A 26719-nucleotide genomic window follows, 5' to 3' on the forward strand; every position below is an offset into this window, starting at 1 on the left:
ATTGATGGGAATCCTTGGAGTTTTGTTAGCACTTGCTAAGGTAGAGCTAGTAGTATCCTTGGGAATCCACTTGACCTTAGCTTGGGGTACTTCTTCAAATAGGTCAATGTCATCTTGAAGCATTCCCTTGCCTTTGTGGTCTTGCGGTAGAAGGCAATGTTGTGAGATTGTTCCTTCGGAAGGAGTGGACTTCTCCTCTTGGGGAACAAATTTGGGAGTGGGATTGGACCTTCTTCCCAAACATCTCCGTTGACGTTGAAGTAGCCAACACCTTGTTCCTTCCGATGCCCTCCTTGCTTGCGCACAATTTCCTCAAAATGCTAACTTCCGACAAGACTCTTGAAGACACCTCTCTCTATAATCCCTTCCAATATATCATTTTCTTGCTCAAGTGTAACTTGGCTAAGAGAATCGTTAGTGGAATCAATAGAAGTACTAGCAACAATATTGTTGGATTTAGCTTTAGCATTGTTGTTACTAGATGAAGAAACGTTTTTGCCTTTGTTACTAGTGTTCCTAGGTTTAACTTGTGGAACAAAGTTAGACAAGAGTAATCGTTTAGCTAGATAAGAAGAACTCTTCTTCCGAAGATCGTCATTGATTGCTTTTAAGAGTTCATGCTCTTGCTCCAAGTTGAGCTTCTCGAAGCGTAGCTTCTCATGGGTTCTTGCAAGATCTCTATTATCTTCTAGAGTAGTCTCATGAGCTAACTTAGGAGTTTTTAATACTTGATTTAGTCGTTCAATTTTGTTTCTTCTCACCATTATTCGATTTCTCTTCACTAGCATGATAAATAGCAAGTTCATTTTCAGTGCATTCACTGGCTTTATCTAGAAGCAAGTCATCTTCTCCTAACAAGTCATCCTCATCACTACTGAAATCAAGATACTCAGGATGTGTTACCTTGGGGCGTTTAGCCATGAAGCAGTTTCTGACTCCCTCATTTGGTGAATCAAATAAGTCGTGGGAGTTGGTAGAAACAAGCGCAATCCCGGCAACACCTTCATCTTGACTATAGTAGGAGTTGGAGTGATAGCTTCTCTCAGAGTGGTGATCAAACTCGGAGCCGGAGACCCATTCACCGACATGATCTTGATGTCTTCTTCTCAAACTGCTCTTGGTGTATTTGTCCTTCTTCTCCGATTCATTGCCTCTTCGTGAGTGTCTTCGTTCATAGTGATCTTCTCCACTCCTTCTCTCTCTACGAGGTGACTCATCTCTTGAGCTTCGTCTTCGAGGTGACTCTTCTCTTCTTTTGTAGGGAACCGAGCACTCATTTGAGTAGTGTCCGGGATTCACACAATTGTAGCAGGTTCGGTCACGACTGGACGAATGCTTCTCATCATGTCTTGAACTTGAGCTTCTATCTTTGCCTCTACTCTTGTATAATTTTTTGACCATGAGGCTTATCTCTTCATGAGTGACAAGATTATCTTTTGAAGTAGCGGGAGCATCACATGAAGCTTTATAAGCACCACTTGACTTCTTGTGCAACTCATCTTTGTCCTTGAGTGACATCTCCTTAGCAACAATCCTACCAATGACTTAAGTTGTCTTGAGATCTTTGTAATTTTTCATCATTTGGATGAATGTGCACACTGTGTCATACTTGCCATCAAGAGCTCTAAGTATATTCTTGATGATGAAGTTTTCAGTCATCTCTTCGCTTCCTAAGCCGGCAATCTCATTGGTGATGAGAGCTAGCCTAGAGTACATTTCAGTGACTCCTTCACAACCCTTCGTATTGAACTTGTCAAGCTGACTTTGAAGCACATCCAACTTAGATTCTCTGACAGAATCAGTACCTTCGTCCATATCAACCAAAGTATCCCAAATTACTTTTGCATTCTCAAGACGACTGATTTTGTTGAATTCTTCGGGGCAAAGGCATTTGAAGTTGATATCGCACGCTTGAGCATTAAGTTGCAACATCTTTAGTTCATCAGTTGTCGCATCACGATCTAGTTCATGCCCTTCTCCAAAGAAGTTATCTTGCACACCAAGATGAATAACAGCCCAAACATGAGGATTAAAGCCAAGTATATGCATTTTCATTTATGCTTCCAACTAGCAAAATTAGTGCCATCGAAGTAAGGACGTCTACGATGATAATTTCCCTCACTAGATGCCATACTCTCCTAGGTTGCTAAACCAATGAAATGGAGACCAAAGATCTCATACCACTTGTAGATCGAAAATATGTGTAGAGGGGGGTGATTAGACTACTTGACAAGATAATTTTGTTGCCTTTTCTCTATTTTACTTGAGAGGCAGCTACGGCAGTTATAACAAGTCAAGTACACCCTACACATGTAGTTCTAATAGTATAGCAGCGGGAAGTAAACATGCAAGTGTAAATAGAGGAGTAAGGTAGGGAGATCAAATGCATGAGGTTGACACGGCAATTTTTGGCATGGTTCCGATAGGTGGCGCTATCGTACGTCCAAGTTAATGGAGACTTCAACCCACGGAGGGTAACAGCAGCGAGAGTCCACGGAGGGCTCGACCCATGGAGGGTCCACAAAGAAGCGGACTTGTCTATCCCACCACGGCTTACGTCCACAGAGGACTAGCCTTACTCACGGTAGATCTTCAGAAAGTAGGCGGTCTCCTTGCCCATACAAATATCTTGGTTCGACTCCACAACACGAAGTACGAGGCTCCCAAGCGACACCTAACCAATCTAGGAGGCACCACCCTATAAAAGGTAATAGATGGGGTAGATCAATGAATCTTTGCTCTTGTGCTTCTAAAGATAGTATCCTCAACACAAATCACTCTCTCACAGAATATGCATGGGTAGGAGAGGTTGATTTGGTGGAAAGCAGTTTGGGGAGGCTAGAGATCATGTTTCAAATGATCGGATTGGAATATCTTGGTCTAAACACATGAGTAGGTGGTTCTCTTTCAGAAAATGGATCTGGAAATGAAGTGTGTGTTTAGAGTGCTTCTCCCACGAATGAGAGGTGGGTGAAGGGGTGTATATAGGCAGCAACCAAAATCCAACCGTTACATACACAAGTGCAAACTCGGTGACACCGAAGTGGACAACTCGGTGGTACCGACTAGTACAAAAATGTGAACCTTTGAATCTCGGTAAGTCCTATATATAGAACTCTGTGGCACCGAAAAGGTGACTAATGGTCAGATGGCCAAACTTGGTGGCACCGATACTCGTACTTGGAAATTCCGATTTTGTGTATCTTGGCAAGCGAATGTTGGTCACATTGAACTCGGTAGCACCGATGTAGTTTCGGTTGCACTGATTTGGTGGGAATGACTATGGTTCTGTCTGAGGTTCAAACTCGGTGGGTCTGGTGTGGAAATGTTGGTGACACTGAATTTGTGAATGTGGAACTTGAGAGAGTGTATATGTGGGAAAAATGACTCAGTGTTTTGGTGGCAACTTTGAGCATTTGAGAAACCAGTTCATTTTACTACCTCACCCCCTTTTAATAGTGTTGGATTTCCTATGAACTCAAAAGTGATTTATCACAAATATAAAATGAAGTGTCTTCTAGTTTGAAGCTTGAGACAATATTATTCCTTTGTTGCATCCAGGGGTGTTTCCACATAAACCTTAAGCCATAGCATCTTTTCAACTTTTTTGAAATATACTTGGAAAACACATTAGTCCAATGCTGCATATGTTGTGATCAATTATTAAAACCACCCTAGGGAGAAATTGTTCTTTAAATTGATACCTTGGTTCTCAACAAACTGAGGGAAATACTTATCTACTTTGGTGCATCGCCCTTTCCTCTTCAAAGGAAAACCAACACAAGCTCAAGAAGTAGCAAGAAGGATTTCTGGCGCCGTTGCCAGGGAGGATATATAGCAAGATCAGGCCTACCAAGTACCCATCACAAACTCTTCTCTTGCATTTCCATTATTTGCCTCTCGTTTTCCTCTCCCCCATTTCACCAATTTGCCGTTTTAATCGCCTTTTTCTCGCCAGATCTCACCAAATTGTTAATCTTTTCAAGATATCCAATTATGATGAACCAATTGCTAGTGAGTTGAGTGTACTTGATTATCTCCATGAAGATTTTCTTGAGATTCGTGAATCTGAAAATTGTGATGAACTGATTCACGATGTTTCCTTGAATGAAAAGCATGGTTGCAATGATATTGTTATAATTTCTATTAATATCAATTGTGCCAATGATATGCAAACCCACAAGCTTGGGGATGCTATATTTAATGAGTTTGCCATGACCGCTACTTATTGCAATGATCATGATTGGGGTGATCATGCTTCTTATGATCTTGATAATTTATTTAATACTCTTGATGAGTATGATATAGAAAGTGTGTTTGGAAGAGTGTCAACTTTAGGTAAAAAGAATCCCCACATTTTTGGAGAGTGTTCAGTCTTATGATTTTTTTATAAAACTGGGTTTGGAGAGGTCATGACTTTAGTTAATGTTAATCCCACTACCTTGGAAGATTGTAAGACTTTCATGCATGTGGATCATGAAAATAATGCTTTATGTGATACTTATATTGTTTAATTTGTTCATGATGCTACTGGAAATTACTATGAGAGGGGAACATGTGCTTTTACATATTGCAATAATATCAAGTTTCTTCTCTATGTGTTGGAAATTTTGAAGTTATACTTGTTTGGCCTTCCTATGCTAATTGATTCTTGCTCCCATAATTTGTTCGCTCATAAAATGCCTATGCATAGGAAGTGGGTTAAACATAAATATGCTTGCCATGTGATTCATGATACTCTCTTTATGTTTTAGTTCTTTACCTTTATGCGAGCATCATTGAAATCATCATGCCTAGCTAGGGGCATAAAACGATAGCGCTTGTTGGGAGGCAACCCAATTTTATATTTATGGTTTTGTTTTTGCTTCTGTTTTTTATTGCTGCACACATTATCACCTCTGTAATAATTGTGTTTTCTTGTTTTAATTAGTGGTTGAGCCAAGTAAGACCTTTGGGATGGTCTACGGTGTTTGCAAGTTGATTTTGCTGGAAAAAAAAACTTTTGCTCCCAGTACAGGAATTTTGTAAATCCACTAGAAGATGCTTTTGATCTGAATTTTTTACACAAGATGTATTTGGAAATTTCCCAGATTTTACTAATTCTTTAAAAAAATTGGAGTTATAGAACTATTCGAAGTAAACATATTGCTACCAACCGTTCTGTTTTTGACAGATTTTGTTTTCTATGTGTTGTTTGCTTATTTTGATGACTCTATGGGTTGTATCGGGGGTATGAACCATGGAGAAGTTGGAATACAGTAAATATTACATCAGTATAAATAATTAATGAGTTCACAACAATACCTAAAGTGGTGATTTATTTTTCTTATACTAACGGATCTCATGAGTTTTCTGTTGAGTTTTGTGTTGTGAAGTTTTCAAGTTTTGGGTAAACATTTGATGGACTATGGAATAAGAAGTGGCAAGAGCCGAAGCTTGGGGATGCCCAAGGCACCGCAAACCATATTAAAGGATACCAAAGAGCCTAAGCTTTGGGATGTCCCGGAAGGCATCCCCTCTTTCGTCTTCAATCCATCGGTAAATTTACTTGAGGCTATATTTTTATTCACCACATGGTTTGTGTTTTGCTTGGCGCGTCTTGTATGATATGAGTATTTACTTTTTAGTTTGCCACAATCATCCTTGCTGTACACATATTTTCAGAGAGACATGCTGAATCATGAATTTATTAGAATATGATGCTCTAGGCAATGTTGCTCTAGTGCTTCACTTATATCTTTTCAGCTAGGCAATGTTGCTCTAGTGCTTCACTTATATCTTTTCACCTTGGCAATGTTGCTCTAGTGCTTCACTTATATCTTTTCAGCTAGGCAATGTTGCTCTAGTGCTTCATTTATATCTTTTAGAGTACGGCGGTGTTGTGTTTTATACAAATTATTCAACTCTCCTACCTCACTTGTATTATTTTGAGAGTTCTTTAAACAACATGGTAATTGGTTTAGGTTACGAATTTAGTCCTAATATAATGGGCATTCAAGAGGGATACAATAAAAACTTTCATATTAAGTGCATTGAATATGATGAGAAGTTTCATTCCTTGCATATAGTTTTGAGATATGAATATGGTAATATGAGAGAATGCTAGTAAGTAACTGTGAATTGGAAGAAATACTTGTGTTAAAGCTTGTGATTCCCGTAGCATGCACGTATGGCGAACAATTATTTGATGAAGTTGGAGCATGATTTGTTTAATGATTGTCAACCTTTGTGTGGAGGTCGGGATCGCGTGATGGTTAACTCCTATCAACCCTTCCCCTAGGAGCATGCATCTAATGATTTGCTTCGATAACTAATAGGCTTTTGCAATAAGTATGTGAGTTCTTTATGACTAATGTTGAATTAATGGATTATACGCACTCTCACCCTCCCACCTTTGCTAGCCTCTCTAAGTACCGTGCAACTTTCGTCGGTACATTAAACCCACCTTCCTCAAAACAGACACCATATATTTTCCTCAAAATAGCCACCATATCTACCTATTATGGCATTTTCGAAGCCATTCCGAGATATATTTCCATGCAACACCACCGTCCCGTTTTTATGACACGCACCGTCACTTTCATACTGCTTATAGAGCCATATTTTGTTCTAGATGTCGAGTTGTAATCTTTGAGTTGTAAGTAAATAAAAGTGTGATGATTTGCATTATTAGAGCATTGTCCCGTGTGAGAAAAGGATGATGGAAGCTATGATTCCCTCACAAGTTGGGATGAGTCTCCGAACATTACAAAAAATAAAAGAGGCCAGCGAAGCCCATAAATAATAAAAGATCCCAAAGAATCCCACCAAAAAAATAAAAAATAAAAATGAGGGAAAGAGAGAAGGGACAATGCTACTATATTTTTCCACACTTGTGCTTCAAAGTAGAACCATGTTCTTCACAGAGAGTCTCCTATTTTGTCACTTTCATATAACTAGTGGAATTACATCTTTTGCACAACCACTTAGTTTCCTTTTTGAGCTTTAATACACTTATAGCTCTAGTGCATTTGGTGCATGGCAATCCCTACTCACTCACATTTATATCTATTGATGGCCATCTCCATAGCCCGTTGATATGCCTAGTTGATGTGAGACTATCTTCTCCTTTTTTTTGCAAACTCCACCATATTTCTATTTCACCTATAGTGATATATCCATGGCTCACGCTCATGTATTTCATGAGAGTTGAAAAGGTTTGAGAACATAAAAAGTGTGAAACAATTGCTTGATTTTCATCGGGGTTGTGTATGATTTAGATACTTTGTGTGGTGAAGATGGAGAGTAGCGAAACCATATGATTTTGTACGGATAACTTTCTGAGACCATGTTATTTCGAAAGGAAGCAATTGCCTTATTAGTATGCTTGAAGTATTATTATTTTTGTCAATATTAGACTTTTTTGAATCTTATGGATCTAAATATTCATGCCACAATAGAGAATATTACATGGATAAATATGTTAGGTAGCATTCCACATCAAAAATTCTGTTTTTATCATTTACCTACTCGAGGACGAGCAGGAATTAAGCTTGGGGATGCTTGATACGTCTCCAACGTATCAATAATTTTGATTGTTCCATGCCATTATATTATCTGTTTTGGATATTTTATATGCATTAATACGTTGTTTTATATTATTTTTGGGACTAACCTATTAATATAGAGCCTACTGCCAGTTTCTGTTTTTTTCATGTTTTTGCGTATTGCAGATAATAATATGAAATGGAGTCCAAATGGAATAAAATCACCAGAATGATTTTTCTTGGACCAGAAGAAACCTAGAAGACTTGGAGTAGGGGGAAGGACACCTGCCGGGAGGCCACAAGCGTGCAGAGTGCACCCTAGGGGGGCTCGCACCCCTGGCCTGTGGGTCCCCTGCAGGTCTCCTAACCCTATTCTTCGGCCTCGAAGTTCCCAAATATTCCCCCATCGCTAAAGAGATGCACGAAAATACTTTTTCTTCGCCGAGAGCCTCTGTGCCCGTGAGATCCAATCTAGGAGCATTTTCTGGTAATCTACCGGAGAGGGAATTGATCACGGAGGGCATCTACATCAAATCCATTGCCCCTCCGATGATGCGTGAGTAGTTCAGCACAGATCTACGGGTCCATAGCTAGTAGCTAGATGGCTTCTTCTCTCTCTTTGATCTTCAATACCATGTTCTTCATGATCTTCATGGAGATCTATTCGATGTAATAGTCTTTTGCGGTGTGTTTGTCGAGCTCCGATGAATTGTGAGTTTATGTTCAGATTATCTATGAATATTATTTGAATCTGTTCTGAATTCTTATATGCATGATTTCATAACTTAGCAACTAGATTGGTAATTGTTGCAATGAGAGAAGTGCTTAGTGTTGGGTTCAATATGCATGATTTCATATCTTAGCCAGTGACATAGTAGAGGTAGAGAGGCACGTATTGTATTGCTGCCATCGAGGATAAAAAGATGGGGTTTTCATCATATTGCTTGAGTTTATCCCTCTACATCATGTCATCTTACTTAATGCGTTACTCTGTTCTTCATGAAGTTAATACTCTAGAGGCAGGCAGGAGTCGGTCGATGTGTGGAGTAATAGTAGTAGATGCAAACTCGTTTTGGTCTACTTGACACGGTTGTGATGCCTATATGCATAATCATTGCCTTGGATATCTTCATAATTATCCACTTTTCTATTAATTGCTTGACAGTAATTTCATCACCCACTTTATTATTTTCTTTTATGAGAGAATCCTCAAGTGAAACCTATGGCCCCGAGTCTATTTTCCATATTATACTTTCAGATCTATAGACCAAAAACACCAAAAATATCTTGCTGCAATTAATTTACTTTTGTTTCCGCAATCTTTTATATCTATCTCTATCAGATCTCATCCTTGCAACTAACTGTGAAGGGATTGACAACCCCTTTTTAGGGTTGGGTGCAAGTGTTTGATTATTTGTGTAGGTACTACGATTTGGGCCTTGCTTGTTCCTCCTACTGGATTGAATCCTTGGTTCTCAACAAACTGAGGGAAATACTTATCTACTTTGCTGCATCACCCTCTCCCCTTGAAGGGAAAACCAGCGCAAGCTCAAGAAGTAGCACTGCGCCGAGCTAGCCAGATGTCTTCGCCCCGCAAAACCGGGTCATGAGGGAAGTGAGGGCGGACATTGTCCTCGTCCTGTCCTATTGGAGCTCGCGAGCCAACCACTCATCTCGGATGTTCTGCCTGAAAGAGGCTATACCTTCGCCATCCGGGGAATCCACAATTTGTTTTTTCTTGTTAAAAATCTGTTCCAAAACTCTCTCGCCGACTCACCTGCCTTTTGACCAACATTGGTTAGGTCGTGGGAATCCGGGGGTCAAACAAAAGTCCCCTGGAAATTGGATAGGAAGGCCTCTTTGAGCTCTTCCCAACTTCCCATCGATTCCTTGGGCAGGCTATTTAACCAGTGTCGTGATGGCCGATTCAACTTAAGGGGAAAGTATTTAATGGCGTGGAGATCATCTCCTCTCGCCATATGAATGTGGAAAAGTAAGTCTTCTATCCACATGACATGATTTGTCGTCCTGTCGTACTGTTCTATGTTGACGGGTTTGAATCCCTCCGGAACGGCGCCTCTAGTCCGAGTTATCTTGTGCCGAAGGTCGAATTTGGGTTGAGTCCGATATGAATCACGATCTTTGGCGTAGTAGGGGACCCGAGGTGGCTCTCCGTCCCATCTAGTGGGGAAGTACCTTTTGGACCTGTAAATGGACCTGCTGCGACCTGTCTTGTTTTCTGGGTTGTATTGCGGGTCGTTTGTGCCACGAGGATGCACTTTTTCCTTCACCTTTCCCCGGGGAGGCCCGGGATAGTATTCAAGTCTAAGAGTAAAGCTCCCCCTTGATATGATATCCCCACTAAGAGGGATCAACTAACCTTCGGTTTTGTCGGGACCCCGACTTACGAGTCGAGATCGCCGAATGAACGTGTTGAGTGATCCCAGATATCAATGCTCACCTAACACACATATGCTGAATAATAAGAGTCTTACATCCAAGTACCGGATTATTACAACACATGAACGAATGGTCAAGTTCACAAGGTGGGGCCTATAAGGCCAAATCACACTGATACAACTAGTAGCGGAAATCTTAGTAGCAGAAATCACTCCTCATTTTTAGAAGAATAATGGTGGAAGAATCATTAATTTTCATTGTTTAAATCTTTTTATAAAAATATTTTAAAACAAAGTTTTAAAATAAAAAGAAAAAGGGCAACAGCCCTGGCCTGGCTCAGCCTGGGACTGGGCCGGCACAGATGGCCAGCCAGCCTGCCTGCCCAGGCCCGCGCGCCGCCAGGTTTGAACCGGACGCGCGGGCTCCTGCGGTCAGCGGTTGTGGGACGCGATGGAGGGGTGGATGGGCCACCGACAGGTCGGGTACACCTGTCGGGGTCGTCTCCTACCTCGGGACAGAGAGGAGGAGGAGCACGCCGGTGTGGCTACCGACGTCCTCAAGCCCTAACAACGGCGGGAATGGGTCCGGCTCGTCATCGCCTACCTGCTGGTGGTCGAGTCGACGATGGGGGGTCCTGGTTCACCGGCGACGAGGTGGTCGCGGCGTAGTGGTTTCGGTCAACGGTGGGTATGGTGGCTACGAGCACGGAATCGATCGGGGAAGTGAGGGAAAGGTTCATGGGGTCTCGGTGAGCGTGTAGGTGGGCAGAGGGGTGCGAGAACCGTCGTGTAGCCGGAGATCGACTGGAGCTCCCAGGCGGAGGGGCCTTGGTCGATCTCGAGCACTGGGGCTCTGCTTTCTCAAGGGGGTGGCTAGGGACGTGATTGGGGTCTAGGTGGAGTGGAGTGAGGGGTGCTCGAGCGAGGGGGTGGCCTTATATAGGCCCGCAATGGTGCACCGGCGAGAAACGCCAGTGGTTTTGCTCTGGCATGCGGAGGGGCGCAGAGAGAGGCTGGGGTCGAAACCACGGTCTCAGGATGTGGATTTTGGACCTTCGAGCTCACTGCGAGAGAGGGGGAGTGAGGAGTGGCATGCCTGCGTGGCCGCGGTCCTTTGGTCGAATCTGGTGCGCGCGGGCACGCGTCGCAACGGCTCTCAGCGTGCGAAAGTAGGGGCCATGGGGGCTGCCTGATGGAGTGGAGTTGTCGGGGGAGAGAAGAGACACCGCGGGGAGGCTGGAACTGACCAGGGAGTCGCCCCAACCTCGCTTGCTCTCTGCAGCACGCCCAGAGCGCAACTTTGGCATGCCACGGCATGCTGTCATGCTCTGAGGTGCCTTGGATAGTCTGTCTTGTCATGGGCCCTTGCTGGGAGATGCCTAGACGTTTGAATCCCGTGGGAGCATCAGCTAGTCAAAGGAGGGGAGGAAAACAGACGATGTGAGCCTTGGGCTGAAGCTTAGATTGAGGTTTTTAGCTTTTCTACTTAGAACCAGAGACGGGCCACTCTTCTGGAGTTGGGCATTGGTGTTGGCCACCTAATCTAGGAGTTTGAGAGAAAGGGAATGCGTGTAGCTGGGGTTAAGAGGGGTTTTGCCATACTGTCAGAAGGTGCTCGACACTGGTTTGGGGTGGTTAAACTCCACCACTCGCTATGAAACTTAACAGGACTAGTTTTGTTGCAAAAAGATGAGGCTACACCAACTTTGGGCTCCATTGGATAATTTTAGCAATGTAAACTTGAAATCACTCCTAAATGGCCAGATCTGTCCCTTTAAAAGGGAGTGTGGGAAAATCAAGTCCAACAAATCCCATTTTTGGTAGGGAGTCCTATTTTGAGGTATTAGGCACTCCTGCAAAGTTTCAGCTCCATTTGATAAACTTTGCTATGTACAGTTGCTCTAACTTCATACTGGACAAAAAGGGTTTTGGAATTATTTGGTGACCCTAACTACCTTGGATCAAGGTGCAACTTTATATGGGAACCAAACATGGCTTAGGGAGGTCACTAGAATTTTCTACAAATTTATTGAGAATATTTCCTTTGGAAATATTTTAAAAGGTCAAAACAGCCAGAATAGGTTTTCAGGGTTTTACTCAATTATTTATAATATAAATAGGGCTTGAAAATCTTATGTATGGAAAATATATGTCCTCTCAGTATCTCCAAATTTTCTCATATTTTTCTAAGGCACAAAAGTATTTTTCCATATACGAATATCATTTATGGCCTCAGAAATGGACATGTAAATAAAATAAGAAAATAATTTATAAAATAATTATTTTATGGTTTCGGTAAACTAAAATAGTTTTAGAACCAAATCACCAACTTTGGGTAAAAACACTATCTTTCCATCAAGGACTTGTAGTGCAACCCAAAGCAGGGTTTTGAAATAATGAGAAACGAGAAAAGGATTTCGAGAATATTTAAGTTACGAAAAATATGATTTTGATAATACACAATCAAGCATACAAGCATAAAATGACAACCATGGCACTCACATCATTGATTTTGGAAAAGTTTTAATAAACTGAGATTTTTGAATTACAGTAAAAGTGAAGTGAAAACAGGGTGTGACAAATCTATCCCCCTTACAAGAATCTCGTTCCCGAGATTCCTAAGCTAGGTGCTAAAAAGGTATGGAAATTCAGATCGGACATAGTCTTCACGCTCCCATGTGACTTCTGCTTCGGTGTGGTTGCTCCACTGAACCTTCAAATACTTGATGGTGCGACTTCTGGTGCAACACTCTCCTTCATCCAAAATGCGGATAGGCCTCTCACGATAAGTGAGATCTGGCTGGAGGTCGATTGCCTGATGGTCAATGTCCTTATAAAGATCCGGAAGGTTGGGCGCTTGCAGACATTTCCGGAGTTGTGACACGTGGAAGACGTTGTGCACACCCGAAAGTTCCGGAGGTAGCTCCAACTAGTAAGCAACTTCTCCATGCCTTGCCGTGATCTTAAAAGGACCAATGAACCTTGGAGCAAGTTTCCCCTTAACGTCGAAACGCTTGGTTCCCTTGTGAGGCGTGATGCGGAGGTACACCTCGTCTCCAGGAATAAACTCCACTTCTCTGCGGTGAGAATCCGCATAGCTGTTTTGTCAGGACTTGGCTGCCTTCAGGTTTTCTCGGACAAGCTGCACCTTATCTTCTGCCTCTTACAGAACTTCTGGCCCGAAAATCAACCCTTCGCCTGTCTTGGACCAGTTGAGCGGGGTGCGGCACTTTCGTCCATACAACACTTCAAATGGGGCCATCTAGAGACTGGACTGGTAGTTGTTGTTGTATGAGAACTCAGCAAACGGTAGACAGTCTTCCGATTTGGTCCCATGTTGCAAGAAACATGCACGGAGCATATCTTCAAGTATCTGGTTTACTCTCTCCCTCTGTCCGCCCATCTGCGGGGGGAAAGCGGTGCTGAAAGAGAGCTTGGTTCCGAGGGATTCTTGGAACTTCTTCCAGAATCTTGAGGTGAACTGCGTGCCTTGGTCAGATATGATCTCTTTGGTGACTCCATGAAGGCTCACAATATGCTCAATATAGAGGCTAGCCAGCTTGTCACCCCCATAGGTGGTACTGACCGGGATGAAGTGAGACACTTTGGTCAGCAGGTCGACGATGACCCATATAGAGTCATGGCCTCTGCTGGACCTGGGTAAGCCGGTGACGAAGTCCATGCCGACTCGGTCCCACTTCCATTCGGGCACCTCGAGAGGTTGTAGCAGTCCAGTAGGTAGCTGATGTTCAGCTTTGACTCACTCGCGCACGTCGCACTTGGCAACATAAGACTCTATTTCCCTCTTCATGCCATGCCACCAGAATTTTTCCCGGAGGTCTTGATACATCTTGGTTCCACCGGGGTGAATAGAGTAGGGTGTATCATGGGCTTCCTGTAGGATCAAGTCCTTGAGTTCTACCTTGTTGGGTACGCATAAGCGTTTCCTAAACCACACTACTCCTTTCTCATCCACCGAGAATTCTAGGGCCTTGCCTTCCTCGATCTTCTTCTTAATTCCTTCGATGCTCTTGTGCCCCTTCTGGGCCTCCTTGATGTCATCTGCCAGCGTTGGTTTGACTTTGACGTTAGCCAGGAATCCTGGTTCAACTAGCTCCAACCCGAAGCTTTCCATTTCTTCATACAAGGAGGGTAGCTTCTCCTTGAACATAACATTCAAGGTGTTGGCCTTCCGGCTTAAGGCATCGACCACCACATTGTCCTTACCGGGGTGGTATTGAATGTTGAGGTTGTAGTCTTTGATTAACTCCAACCATCTTCACTTCCTCATATTGAATTCCCTTTGAGTAAAGATATACTTCAGACTCTTGTGGTCAGTGTATATTTCACATCACTTTCCCAGAAGGTAATGTCGCCATGTCTTCAGGGCATGCACTACTGCTGCCAACTCAAGATCATGGGCGGAATAGTTCTCCTCATGCGGGCGCAGTTGTTGTGACAAATATGTCACGACCCTGTCGTCTAGCATTAGGACTCCATCGAGCCCGGTTCTGGAGGCATCACAATATATCACAAACTCCTTGCTGATATTTGGAGTAGCCAATACTAGGGCAGTAGTCAATCTCTTCTTCAACTCCTGGAAGCTTGCTTCACACTACGGCGTCCATTCGAACTTCTTGCCTTTCTTCAAGAGCTGGGTCATCGGTCGAGCGATGTGGGAGAATCCTTCTATGAACTTGCGGTAATATCCCGCGAGTCTGAGGAACCTCCTGACTTCCTTCACATCGATGGGCGACTCCTAGTTGGTTACCGTAGTAATCTTGGAAGGATCGACCGCCAATCCGTTTGCCGTCATGGTATGACCCAAGAATCCAACTTCGTGCAGCCAAAATTGGCATTTGCTGAGTTTGGCATAAAGTTGGTGCTCTCGAAGCTTCTCCAACACTAACCTCAAGTGTTGCTCATGCTCTTCTTCGGACTTGGAGAATATTAATATGTCATCGATGAATACAACGACAAACTTGTCCAAGTATTCCATGAAGACCTTGTTCATGAGTTACATGAAGTAGGCTGGGGCATTTATCAACACAAATGACATGATAGTGCACTCGTATAGACCGTACCGGGTCACGAATGCAGTCTTGGGTATGTCTTTAGGTCGGATCTTCAGTTAGTAATATCCAGATCGGAGGTCGATCTTGGAAAATACCTTGGCTCCATTTAATTGGTCAAACCAGTCTTCAATCTTGGGGGTGGGTACTTGTTCTTGATCGTGACTTCATTGAGAGAACGGTAATTGACGCAGAGTCTGATAGTCCCATCCTTCTTAAACACGAACAGAATAGGTGATCTCCAAGGTGATGCACTCGGACGAATGAATCCCTTCCTGAGTTGCTCATCCAGCTGCTTCTTCAGCTCTGTTAGCTCTTTGTATCCCATCCAATAAGGCTTCTTATAGATAGGCCTTGACCCGGGCATGAGCTCAATGATGAACTCGATGTCTCAGTCGGGAGGCATCCGTGGTAGCTTGTCATGAAAGATGTCTGGGTATTCATAGACTATCGGCACTCGATCTAGCTCTTCTCCCGATACACTATTAACCTGCGGGACTCGAGTGGATACAGGCTCAGGGACATACTTGACTTTGACACCTTGGTTGCTTGTCATGGTAATAGTCATGTTGGCACAGTCCAAGATGCTCTGGTGTTTGACCAACCAATCCATTCCAAGGATTACTTCTAAGCCTTGCGACTTAATGACAATGAGATTTGCTGAGAAGCTTATCCCATTAATATTAATCCCGAATCCTCTACATCCTAGGTTGGTCCTTAGCACTGCTCCCGGGGTATGTACTAACATTTTTCCGTTAAGTAGGGTAGGCTTCAAACCACATTTTTCCGCAAACTTCTGAGTAACAAAAGAATGCGAAGCACCACAATCAAACAATATTGTTGTTGGGGTGGAGTTGACGAGGAACGTACACAGAATGCAGTCCTGGTCTTCCTGTGCCTCTTCTGCGGAGATGTGATTAATACGTCCCCTTCTGTGATACTGCTGATTGCGGGGAGCCTCCTTCCTGTCGGGTGCTCATTGACCTTGTCCCTGATTTGGTGCATTGGAGCGTGATTGCAATCTCTGGCGATGGCTAGACGAATGCTGATGACAACAAACCTTCCCCTGCAATGGCACCAGAAGAATGCTGCTAGCACTCTCTGGCAACGAAACTAGAAGAATGTTGTTGATGGCCCACCAGCGCGTGGGTTCGCAGCAGTTTTCGAGGGTAGAGTATTCGACCCAAATTTGTTGATTCGCCTATAGGAGGTGAGAGGATACTCTCAAGTATTAGCAGCTGAATATGTCAGATTCAACCACACCTGAAAGATTAGTATCTGCAAGCAAAGTATCAGTAGCAAAGTAGTATGATCACAACGGTAGACTATTCCTAACGATTGTACCAATGGCGCCAAGTTGCCTCGTTGACGGAAGTTGTCAGTTCCCGTCAACGATCAGCGAATCAAGATTGTAGCAGGTAGCAGCAGTGTAACAAGCAATAGCAGTGGCAAGGAACAGCAGTAGTGACAGCAGTAGCAAGTAGCAACAGTAGCAAGCGACAGTAATAGCAACAGTAGTAGCAGCAGCAGCAGAGCAAAACAAGTAACAGCAGTAGCAACAGTAGTAGCAGCAACAACAGAGCAAGACAAGTAACAGCAGTAGGGCAAACTCGTAGGCAATGGGTCGGTGATTTGTTTGGATTATATTCATCATGCAACAGCTATAACTTGGAGAGATATGTGGCTAGCTCCCGTTCGTCAACGTGATGTAGGCATGCATTCCGTGTGTCGTCATACGTGCTTAGGGAAAAGAACTTGCATGACATCTATTGTCCATCCCTCCTGTGGCAGCGGGGTCCAAAAGGAAACTACGGGATATTAAGGTTCTCCTTTTAATAAAGAACCGGACCAACGCATTAGCACTTGGTGAACACATGAACTCCTCAAACTATGGTCATCATCGGGAGTGGTTCCGGTTATTGTCACTCGGGGTTGCCGGATCATAACACATAGTAGGTAACTACAACTTGCAAGATCGGATCTAAAACACACATATATTGGTGACAACATAATAATTTCAGATCTGAAATCATGGCACTCGGGCCCTAGTTACAAGCATTAAGCATGGCAAAGTAGTAGCAACATCAATCTCAGAACATAGTGGATACTAGGGATAAATCCCCATGAAAACTAACTCAATTACATGATAGATCTCATCCTACTCATCACCGCCCAGCGAGCCTACGAATAGATTACTCATGAACGACGAAGAGCTTCATGGAATTGGAGAGGGAAGAAGGTTGATGATGACGATGGCGACTATTTCCCCTCTCCGGAGCCCAAGACGGACTCCAGATCTGCCCTCCAGATGAAGAACAGGTGGTGGTGGCGCCTTCGTATCGAAAACGCGACGAAAACTTCTCTTTTTATTTTTTCTGGGATGAAAGGGATCTTATAGAGCTGGAGTTGGGGGCGGCAAAGCCGCGTGGGCCCCACAAGCCTGCCCACCACCACCAGGGGAGTGGTGGCGGAGCCAGGGCTTGTGGCCCACTGGCCCACCCCCTGAGGTGGAACTTGGCGCAGATATTTTTCTTATTTTCGAAAACTGCTCCCCGTAAATTTTCAAGACGTTTGGAGAACTTTGATTTCTGCACAAAAATAACACCAAGGCAATTCTGCTGAAAACAACGTCAGTCCAGGTTAGTTCCATTCAAATCATGCAAATTAGAGTCCAAAACAAGGGCAAAAGAGTTTGGAAAAGTAGATACGATGGAGACGTATCAGGGCGCAGTGCATCGGGCTTCTTGTTGGGGCACTGCATGGAATAGTGCCCAGCTTGTCCACATCCAAAACAGGTAACATGTCCTGGGATGTTGGTCTTAACTGCACTGTTGTTCGGCGGGTTGAATACCGGCTTGGTGTTGACTTGCTGCTGAGGCTGGTAGTTCTGGCGGAATGTGTGTGCCTTATATTGTTGTTGCTGATAAGTGGGTCTTGCTGGAGCTGACTGTCATGGGTGTGGTTTTGGGTTACTGGGTCCTCCACTACCCATCAGCTTGCGCTTACGGGTGTCGTCCATTGCATGGCGCTTATCTTCCAACATGAAGGCCTTGTTAACCAGATCGTAGAAGGTCCAGCATTCACAAACAACCAGTTGATACTGGAGTGACTGCTGCAGTCCTTCCATAAAGCGTTCCACTTTTGTGGCCTCAGTGTTGACGTCCCGTGGTGCATATCTTGACATGAGTTCAAACTTCTGAAGATACTCCTTGACGGTTTCACTGCCTTGCCTTAAAGCTCGGAATTCCCGCTTCTTAATGGTCATCATTCCGGGAGGGATGTGAGCAGCGCGGAATCCTTCCTTGAACATTGCCCAAGTGATAACTTGCCCTTCTCACATGATCTGGAACCCGTCCCGCCAAGTTCTGGCCGTGCCTTCGAGACAATGAGAAGCATAAAGGACTTTCTCACGATCATCGGTGCACTTGACAAGCACAAGGAGGTCTTCGATAGTGCGGATCCAGTCATCGACATCCAATGGTTCAGTCGTCTCCGTGGATATAGGAGGTGTAGTCCGCATAAACTCAGATAGAGTAGAGCGACCGTTGTCATTTCCGTTTTGCGGTGGATTGTTCACCAAGACTTGAGCCAGTTCTTGGATGGCGACATTATTGGCTTGACGTTCCTCTCGGAGAGCTTGGAGGAACTGAGCCACAGTCAGGCTCTACGGAGGAGGTGGTGGCGAAGGAATATCGCCTTGCTTCTCCTCGTGGTGATCTCCAGCTTGAGCGTTCCCATCGGTTCCCTACTGCTGGCGAGAGGAGGCAGATACGGGGTTGTCGAAGGTGCTGGTGCAAGTTGAAATCACAATCCTGTCAGGGGAGTAGACAGGTCAATATGCCGAATTGGCCAGGGATCATAAGGGATTATTCTCTAATAAGGGGGTTTGGTGCCGTGTTAGTTTGAGATTTTTAAATAAAGGGTTTTTTGGGGAAAAGCTAATCATTAAATTTAAAACAAGTGATGTAGTCGCTTACAAGCAGCCTAAGGAGGAAATGCGGCTTGCATCATACATGCTCACACAACACTCATGGTTCACATGAACCGATACATGGACTCACTACGCTTGGGGAAGACTCCTAATTGCCTATGTCGTACACCTAAGTGGCGGACTACTCGGTCTCGTAGGCAGGTTCTGCAGGGTCTTCGTCTTCATCTTCATCGGTACTTTCCTCCTTCAAAGGTGTGGGAGATGGAAGTGGTCCATCACGACGTCTCTGAGTTGGTGAACTAGTGAGGAGCTCAGTGTACTCTTCCACGGTCAGACGGCGACTCTGAATATGAGTGGCCTGGAGCGGTGGTACTCCTCCTCGGAAGGCAATGGCTAACCACCCTCCGGGTGCTCCTTCCTTCTTGACCTTGCAGGTCTTCATCTTCTCCAGGCAGAGTAGGTCCTTGACTTGGTGCAGATCTTGGCGAAGCTTCAACGACTCCTTGATCAAAAGGTGAGTGATGGTGTCGGTGGAGAGGCTTAAGTAGGTCTGAAACCTTAGTGGCGTCATGTCCTCTGAAGATGGGTTGAGTGTCCAACTCCCGTCAATCCCGTCCTTAATAAACGGCAGGTAACGAGTAGCTGGCTCATTATCCATCGAAGGAAGGATGTCGTGGAGACGCATGAGTGCCTCTCGTGCGGTTGTCTCTACTTCCAACATCACATCCTCCATCTATGGTCCTTCAAAGAACCAACTAGTTGGGGAGTCGTTAGCCTTCACTATCACGTCCACGTGATATTCCTTCCTTGGTGTCGGCGTTGACCCAGTGCTCGTGGTAAAGGAAGATGGGTGTGCGGCGTACTTGACAATTCTCGAGACCATCTCCCAAAAGTAGGGGAAAGCCCGTCTCTAGAAGCATCTCAGGTACGGCGGCCATCTACAAGGTTGTAGGAGAGGGTTAGAAATTTGTGGTGGGTGCAAAAATATCAAGTGTAAAGGCTGAGTGCACTACTCGACTTGGCTATCGTCCATGCTACCTAAGGCTTCCTACAATCAAACTGGCTCTGATACTAGCTCTGTGGGGACCCCGACTTACAAGTCAAGATTGCCGAATGAACGTGATTACTGATCCTAGAGATCAATGCTCATCGAACACACAGATGCTGAATAATAAGAGTCTTACATCAAAGTACTGAATTATTACAACACATGACCGAATGGTCAAGTTCACAAGGTGGGTTCTATAAGGCCAAATCACACTTATACAACTAGTAGCGGAAATCTTAGGGCTAAGCGGGTGCCCATGCCATCAGCCTACACCAACAGGCATTCTGACTGGGAAGCGTCCTAGTTCGCAGGGCCATCTCCGAAGACGTACTCTTCTCCAAACTCCGGTCCTTCCATGTCTGGTCAATAATATAACCAGTGGCAAGCCAATGAGTACTTTGAATGTACTTGCAAACAACCCATGATATGAACAATGCAATTGGTGGAATAACAAGTAATATGCAGTTTTGGTGTATAGCAGCTTAGATGTAAATAAACATGATCATGGATGTGCAACATAAAATAGATGGTATTTAGAAGAACAGGTTACACATATCAATATATATGTCAAGGGTTGAACACTTTGGGTTTACCTGATATGCCAAGTCACCAAACTTGGTCATATCAACTCTTTGATATTAACACCATTTCACCACACTCACACACACTTGGTTTATGTCGAAACGACTGGACGTAGTTTAAGCAGGATTACCCAACTGTCCTTGACCGTGGACACGACTATTCGAATAGTTTTACACACTGCAGAGGTTGTATGTTGTACCCACGAGATCCGGGAAACTTCCGTGTCATCCACGACTCGTGGTATATAACATGCCCGAGGTAAGTACCCGATCAATCCCTTTCCCCTGACGATACTAGACAAAGAGGTCCACTCGATCTCGAGCACCGGGGCTCTACTTGCTCGAGGGGGTGGCTAGGGAGGTGATTGGGGTCTAGGTGGAGTGGAGTGAGGGGTGCTGGAGCGAGGGGTGGCCTTATATAGGCCCGCGACGGTGCACTAGCGAGAAACGCCACTGGTTTCGTTGTGGCGCACGGAGGGGTGCAGAGAGAGGATGGGGTCGAAACCACGGTCTCAGGAACGTGGTTTTCTACCTCCGAGCACACTATGAGAGAGGGGGGTCAGGAGTGGCGTGCATGCGTGGCCGCGCTCCTTTGGCCGAACCTGGTGCGCGCGGGCACGCGTCGCACCGGCTCTCAACGCGGGAAAGGAGGGGCCCTGGCGGGCTGCTTGATGTAGTGGAGCTGTCGCGGGAGAGGAGGGACACCGCGGGGAGGCTCGAACTGGCCCATGTTATCGCCCCCACCTCGGTTGCTCTCTATAGCCCGCCCAGAGCGCAGCTTTGGCATGCGACGGCATGCTGGCACGCTCTGGGGTTCCTTGGACGCGTCTGGCGTGTCATGGGCCATTTTCTGGGAGATGCCTAGTCGTTTGAATCCCGTGGGAGCATCAGCTAGTCATAGGAGGGGAGGAAAACAAATGTTGTCAGCCTTGGGCTGAAGCTTAGATTAAGGTTTTTGGCTTTTCTACTTAGAACCAGAGATGGGCCACTCTTGTGGAGTTGGGCATTGGTATTGGCTACCTAATCTAGGAGTTTGAGATAAAGGGAATGGGTGTAGCTGGGGTTAAGAGGGGTTTTGCCATACTGTCAGAAGGTGCTCGACAGTGGTTTGGGGTGGTTACACTCCACCACTGGCTATGAAACTTAACATGACTAGGTTTGGCGCAAAAGCATGAGTCTACACCAATTTTCGGCTCCATTGGTCCTAAATAGCCAGATTTGTCCCTTCCAAAGGGAGTGTGGGCAAATCAAGTCCCACAAATCCCTTTTTTGGTAGGGAGTCCTCTTTTGAGGTATTAGGCACTCGTGCAAAGTTTCAGCTCCATTGGATAAACTTTGCTATGTAGAGTTGCTCTAACTTCATACGGGATAGAAAGGCTTTTGGAATTATTTGGTGACTCTAACCACCTTGTATCAAGGTGAAACCTTATATGGGCACCAAATATGGCTTAGGGAGGTCACTGGAATTTTCTAGGAATTTATTGAGAATATTTCCTTTGGAAATATTTCAAAAGGTCAAAACAAACAGAATAGGTCTTCACGGTTTTACTCAATTATTTATAATATAAATAGGGGTTGAAAATCTTATGTATGGAAAATATATGTCTTGTGAGTATCTCCAATTTTTCTCAGATTTTTATAAGGCACAAAAGTATTTTTCCATATAGGAATATCATTTCTGGCCTCAGAAATGTACACGCAAATAAAATAAGAAAATAATTTATAAAATAATTATTTTATGGTTTTGGTAAACTAAATAGTTTTAGAACCAAATCACCAACTTTGGGTAAAAGCACTCTCTTGCCATCAATGACTTGTAGTGCAACCCAAAGCAGAGTTTTGAAATAATCAGAAATGAGAAAAGGATTTTGAGAATATTTAAGTTATGAAAAATATCATTTTGATAATAAACTATCAAGCATACTTGCATAAAATGACAACCATGGCACTCACATCATTGATTTTGGAAAAGTTTTAATAAACTCGGATTTTTTAATTGCAGTAAAAGTGAAGTGAAAACAGGGTGTGACAGGTTTTGTCGTAGAAGACTTCAAGTAGGTGAAGTAGTGGTGGATGCTCAACGTTGATGAAGGTCATCTTGGGTTGGGGGAAATCCTTGTTGTTTTCATACTCTTCTCACCTACATGGGTTAGTCCCAAAGCAAAAGGAACATATGCAAGAATATCAATGGACATGGAGTGAAGCACACATGGGATAATGTCTAAAGATGCATTAATTACCTTGTTCCTTGCTTACCTTTGAGGGAATGTCTGACTCCTTGAACTAATGCATATGGTTGAGGTTGATTGCATATAGTTATTACCAAAATGAATAAGAGTGAATTTCATTGGCAGAGTCACCCCTAAGAACTTATAATTCTTCCTCTTGGGAATCCACACCAAATTGATGGGAATCCTTGGAGTTGTGGTAGCACTTGCTGAGGTAGAGCTAGTAGTATACTTGGGAATCCACTTGACCTCAGCTTGGGGTTCTTCTTCAAATAGGTCAATGTCATCACATAACGGTTCGCCATACGAATCCACTCAGCCTGGAGTTGACGCTTCTTCTCCTTTAAGATTCGAACGGTGTCTAGGAGTAGATGCCGAAATTCTTCTTGTCCTTCAAGGTCATCGGGAACTGCAAAGCATTCGTCCTCCGGGTAGTTGTCGGTGGGGAAGTAATCATCATTGTCCGGCCTATTGGTGTTGTCGGGGTCGCCCTGCTTCTCGGGTTTGTTTGCATCCTTTAGCGAATGTTATGGGATTCCGAGGTTACCGTGGTTCTATGGGGTTTTATTCTCTCAAGTGCCTTGTGCAGAGACTTTTCCCTTGTTCGACTTAACATGCTTACCCTGCTTTCGTGCTTTCGATTCTCCTCCCCGGATTTGTCATTGTTTGGCTAAGGTGGGAGGTCGGCATTTGTACCATACGTGTTCACCATGTTGACGTCATAAGTGTAAGTTGCAGCCCATCGCCCTGTATTTGTGTGAGTGGGTTCATCGGCCTCGTCGTCCATGCCCTCAAGCTCCTCTAAGCCGTAGTCTAACGCGTCGGTTAAATATTTGACGGTTGCTACTAAGTGGATGGTGGGTGGGCTATAAAAGTCCCCATATTTTGAGACGTACTCCGAGCGGGTCGGGCTGGTTGAGATGTGCAACGATTGGATCTGGCCGAGCATCTCGATTAACACTGAGAGCTCATCCTGGTAAATCGTCGGATGATTTTCGGAGTTCACCTCTGGGGCCCCGTGAGGGAGGTGTGTTCGGCCAAAGCCGTTTTCTGTGATCCAGGCGTTAGGGTCGTGTCCGATCTAGGGGCCGACTCTTTGGAAGAGAGGGATCCGAGGACATGACTGGACGCAGGACCCGAAGTTAAAACTTCTGGGGTTTTGATCTCATCGGCTGAAGCCGAGATTCTTGCGAGCACCAAATCTGTTTGCCGATGGGTTGGGAGTTCGAAACTCCCTGATTCGGTTTGTTGATTGGGGACAAAACTTCCGATCTAGCCAAGACGACCGGTTGGGTCTGCACGCAGCGTAATGCTGCCGAACGAGAGAGCCTTTCCAAGGACAAAGATGTCTTCGTTGCTGATTTTGTCGCTGACGATTAAGTGAGCCATCGATCTTCTCGGTGATCCAACAAAGGAACTCTCAATGAAAGCACCAATGTCGGTGTCAAAACGGGCAGATCTCGGGTAGGGGGTGTTGAACTGTGGACCTTGGATCGATGGGTTGTAGGAAGAAAGGGGGAGATAGTGGTTTACCCAGGTCCGGGCCCTCCTATGTAGGTCATACCCTACGTCCTGCTTGATTGTATTGATGAAGATGATTACAAACTAAATCTACCTCGAGATCGTATATGTTCAACCCTAGATGATTCAACCTCCTCTACACAGATAGGGGCTGTAGGTTTATATAGACACCTGGGACCCTAGGGTTTACAAGTTATAATCACGAATAGGTTAGCCAACCTAATGTTTCTAATCTTGAAGTACACGCCAATCGTCGGGATATTCCTTCCACAGTAGAGGTCATTATAAGGCCCGGTCTTCTACAGCATGGCCCAATGGACCCACTCGTCATTGACTAACAGGTCACCCAAGGACCCTAGAATCCCGAACTCCCTCAACTATTATGTGGCAACCTGGAATTTTTTTGACACCCGGTCATAGCTAGTACTTCCTGAGCTTGCGTTGGTTTTCCCTTGAAGGGGAAAGGGTGATGCATCAAAGTAGATAACTATTTCCCTCAGTTTATTGAGAACCAAGGTAACAATCGAGTAGGAGGAACAAGCAAGGCCCTAATCGTAGTGCCTACACAAACAATCAAACATTTGCACCCAACGCTAAAAAGGGGTTGTCAATCCCTTGAGAGTTATTTGCAAGGATGAGATCTGATAGAGATAGATATAAAAGATTGCGGAAACAAAAGTAAATAAATTGCAGCAAGATATTTTTGGTATTTTTGGTTTATAGATTTGAAAGTATAATATGGAAAATAGACCCGGGGACATAGGTTTCACTAGAGGCTTCTCTCATAAAGGAAAATAATACGATGGGTGAACAAATTACTGTCAAGCAATTGATAGAAAAGCGAATAATTGTGAAGATGTCCAAGGGAATGATTATGCATATAGGCATCACGTTCGTGTGAAGTAGACAGAAACGATTCTACATCTACTACTATTACACCACACATCGACCGACTCATGTCTGCATCTAGAGTATTAAGTTCATGAAGAATAGAGTAACACATTAAGTATGATGACATGATGTAGAGGGATAAAGTCAAGCGATATGATGAAAACCCCATCTTTTTTATCCTTGATGGAAACAATACAATACATGCCTCGCTATCCCTACTATGTCACTAGGTGAGGACACCGCAAGATTCAACCCAAAACTAAGCACTTCTCCCAGTGCAAGAATTACCAGTGTAGTTGGCCAAACCAAACCAATAACTCGAAGAGACTTGCTAAGATATGAAATAATGAATATAAGCATTCAAAAGAGATTCAAATAATATTCATTGATAATCTAAACATAAACTCACAATTCATCGGATCTCGACAAACACACCGCAAAAGAGTATTACATCGAATATATCTCCATGAAGATCATGAAGAACATGATATTGAAGATCAAAGAGAGAGAAGAAGCCTTCTAGCTACTAGCTATGGTCCCGTAGGTCTGTGGTGAACTACTCTCGCATCATTGGAGGGGAAATGGAGTTGATGTAGATGCCCTCCGTGATCAATTCCCTCTTTGGCAAACCGAAAAAGGCTCTTAGATTGGATGTCACGGGAACAAAGGCTCTCGGCAGCGGAAAAGTATTTTCGTGGCTCTTTTTAGCAATGGGGGGATATTTGGGAATTTATAGGCCGAAGAATAGGGTTAGGAGACCTGCACGGGACCCACAGGCCAGGCGCGCCCTGCAGGCTTGTGGCCTCCCAGCAGGTATCCAGCCCCTACTCCAAGTCTTGTGGGCTTCTTCTTGTCCAAGAAAAATTATTCCAAAGATTTTATTCCGTTTGGAATCCGTTTAATATTCCTTATCTGCAATACTCAAAAACATGGAAAAAAACAAAAACTCGCACTAGATTCTAGATTAATAGGTTAGTCCCAAATATAATATAAAACATAATATTAATGCATATAAAACATCCAAAACAGATAATATAATAACATGGAATAATAAAAAATTGTAGATACGTTGGAGACGTATCAAGCATCCCCAAGCTTAATTCCTTCTCGTCCTCGAGTAGGAAAATGATAAAAACAGAATTTTTTATGTGGAATGCTACCTAACATATTTATCCATGTAATATTCTCTATTGTGGCATGAATATTCACATCCATAAGATTCAAAACAAAAGTCTAATATTGACATAAAAACAATAATACTTCAAGCATACTAATAAGGCAGTTGCTGTTGGGGAACGTCACATGGGAAACAAAAAATTTCCTACGCGCACGAAGTCCTATCATGGTGATGTCCATCTACGAGAGGGGATTTCCGATCTATGTACCCTTGTAGATCGCACAGCAGAAGTGTTAAGAAACGCGGTTGATGTAGTGGAACGTCCTCACGTCCCTCGATCTGCCCCGCGAACCGTCCCACGAACCGTCCCGCGATCCGTCCCACGATCCGCTCCGATCTAGTGCC

This window comes from Hordeum vulgare, chromosome 4H, assembly GCF_904849725.1.
Source record: "Hordeum vulgare subsp. vulgare chromosome 4H, MorexV3_pseudomolecules_assembly, whole genome shotgun sequence".
Classification (NCBI taxonomy): Eukaryota; Viridiplantae; Streptophyta; class Magnoliopsida; order Poales; family Poaceae; genus Hordeum; species Hordeum vulgare.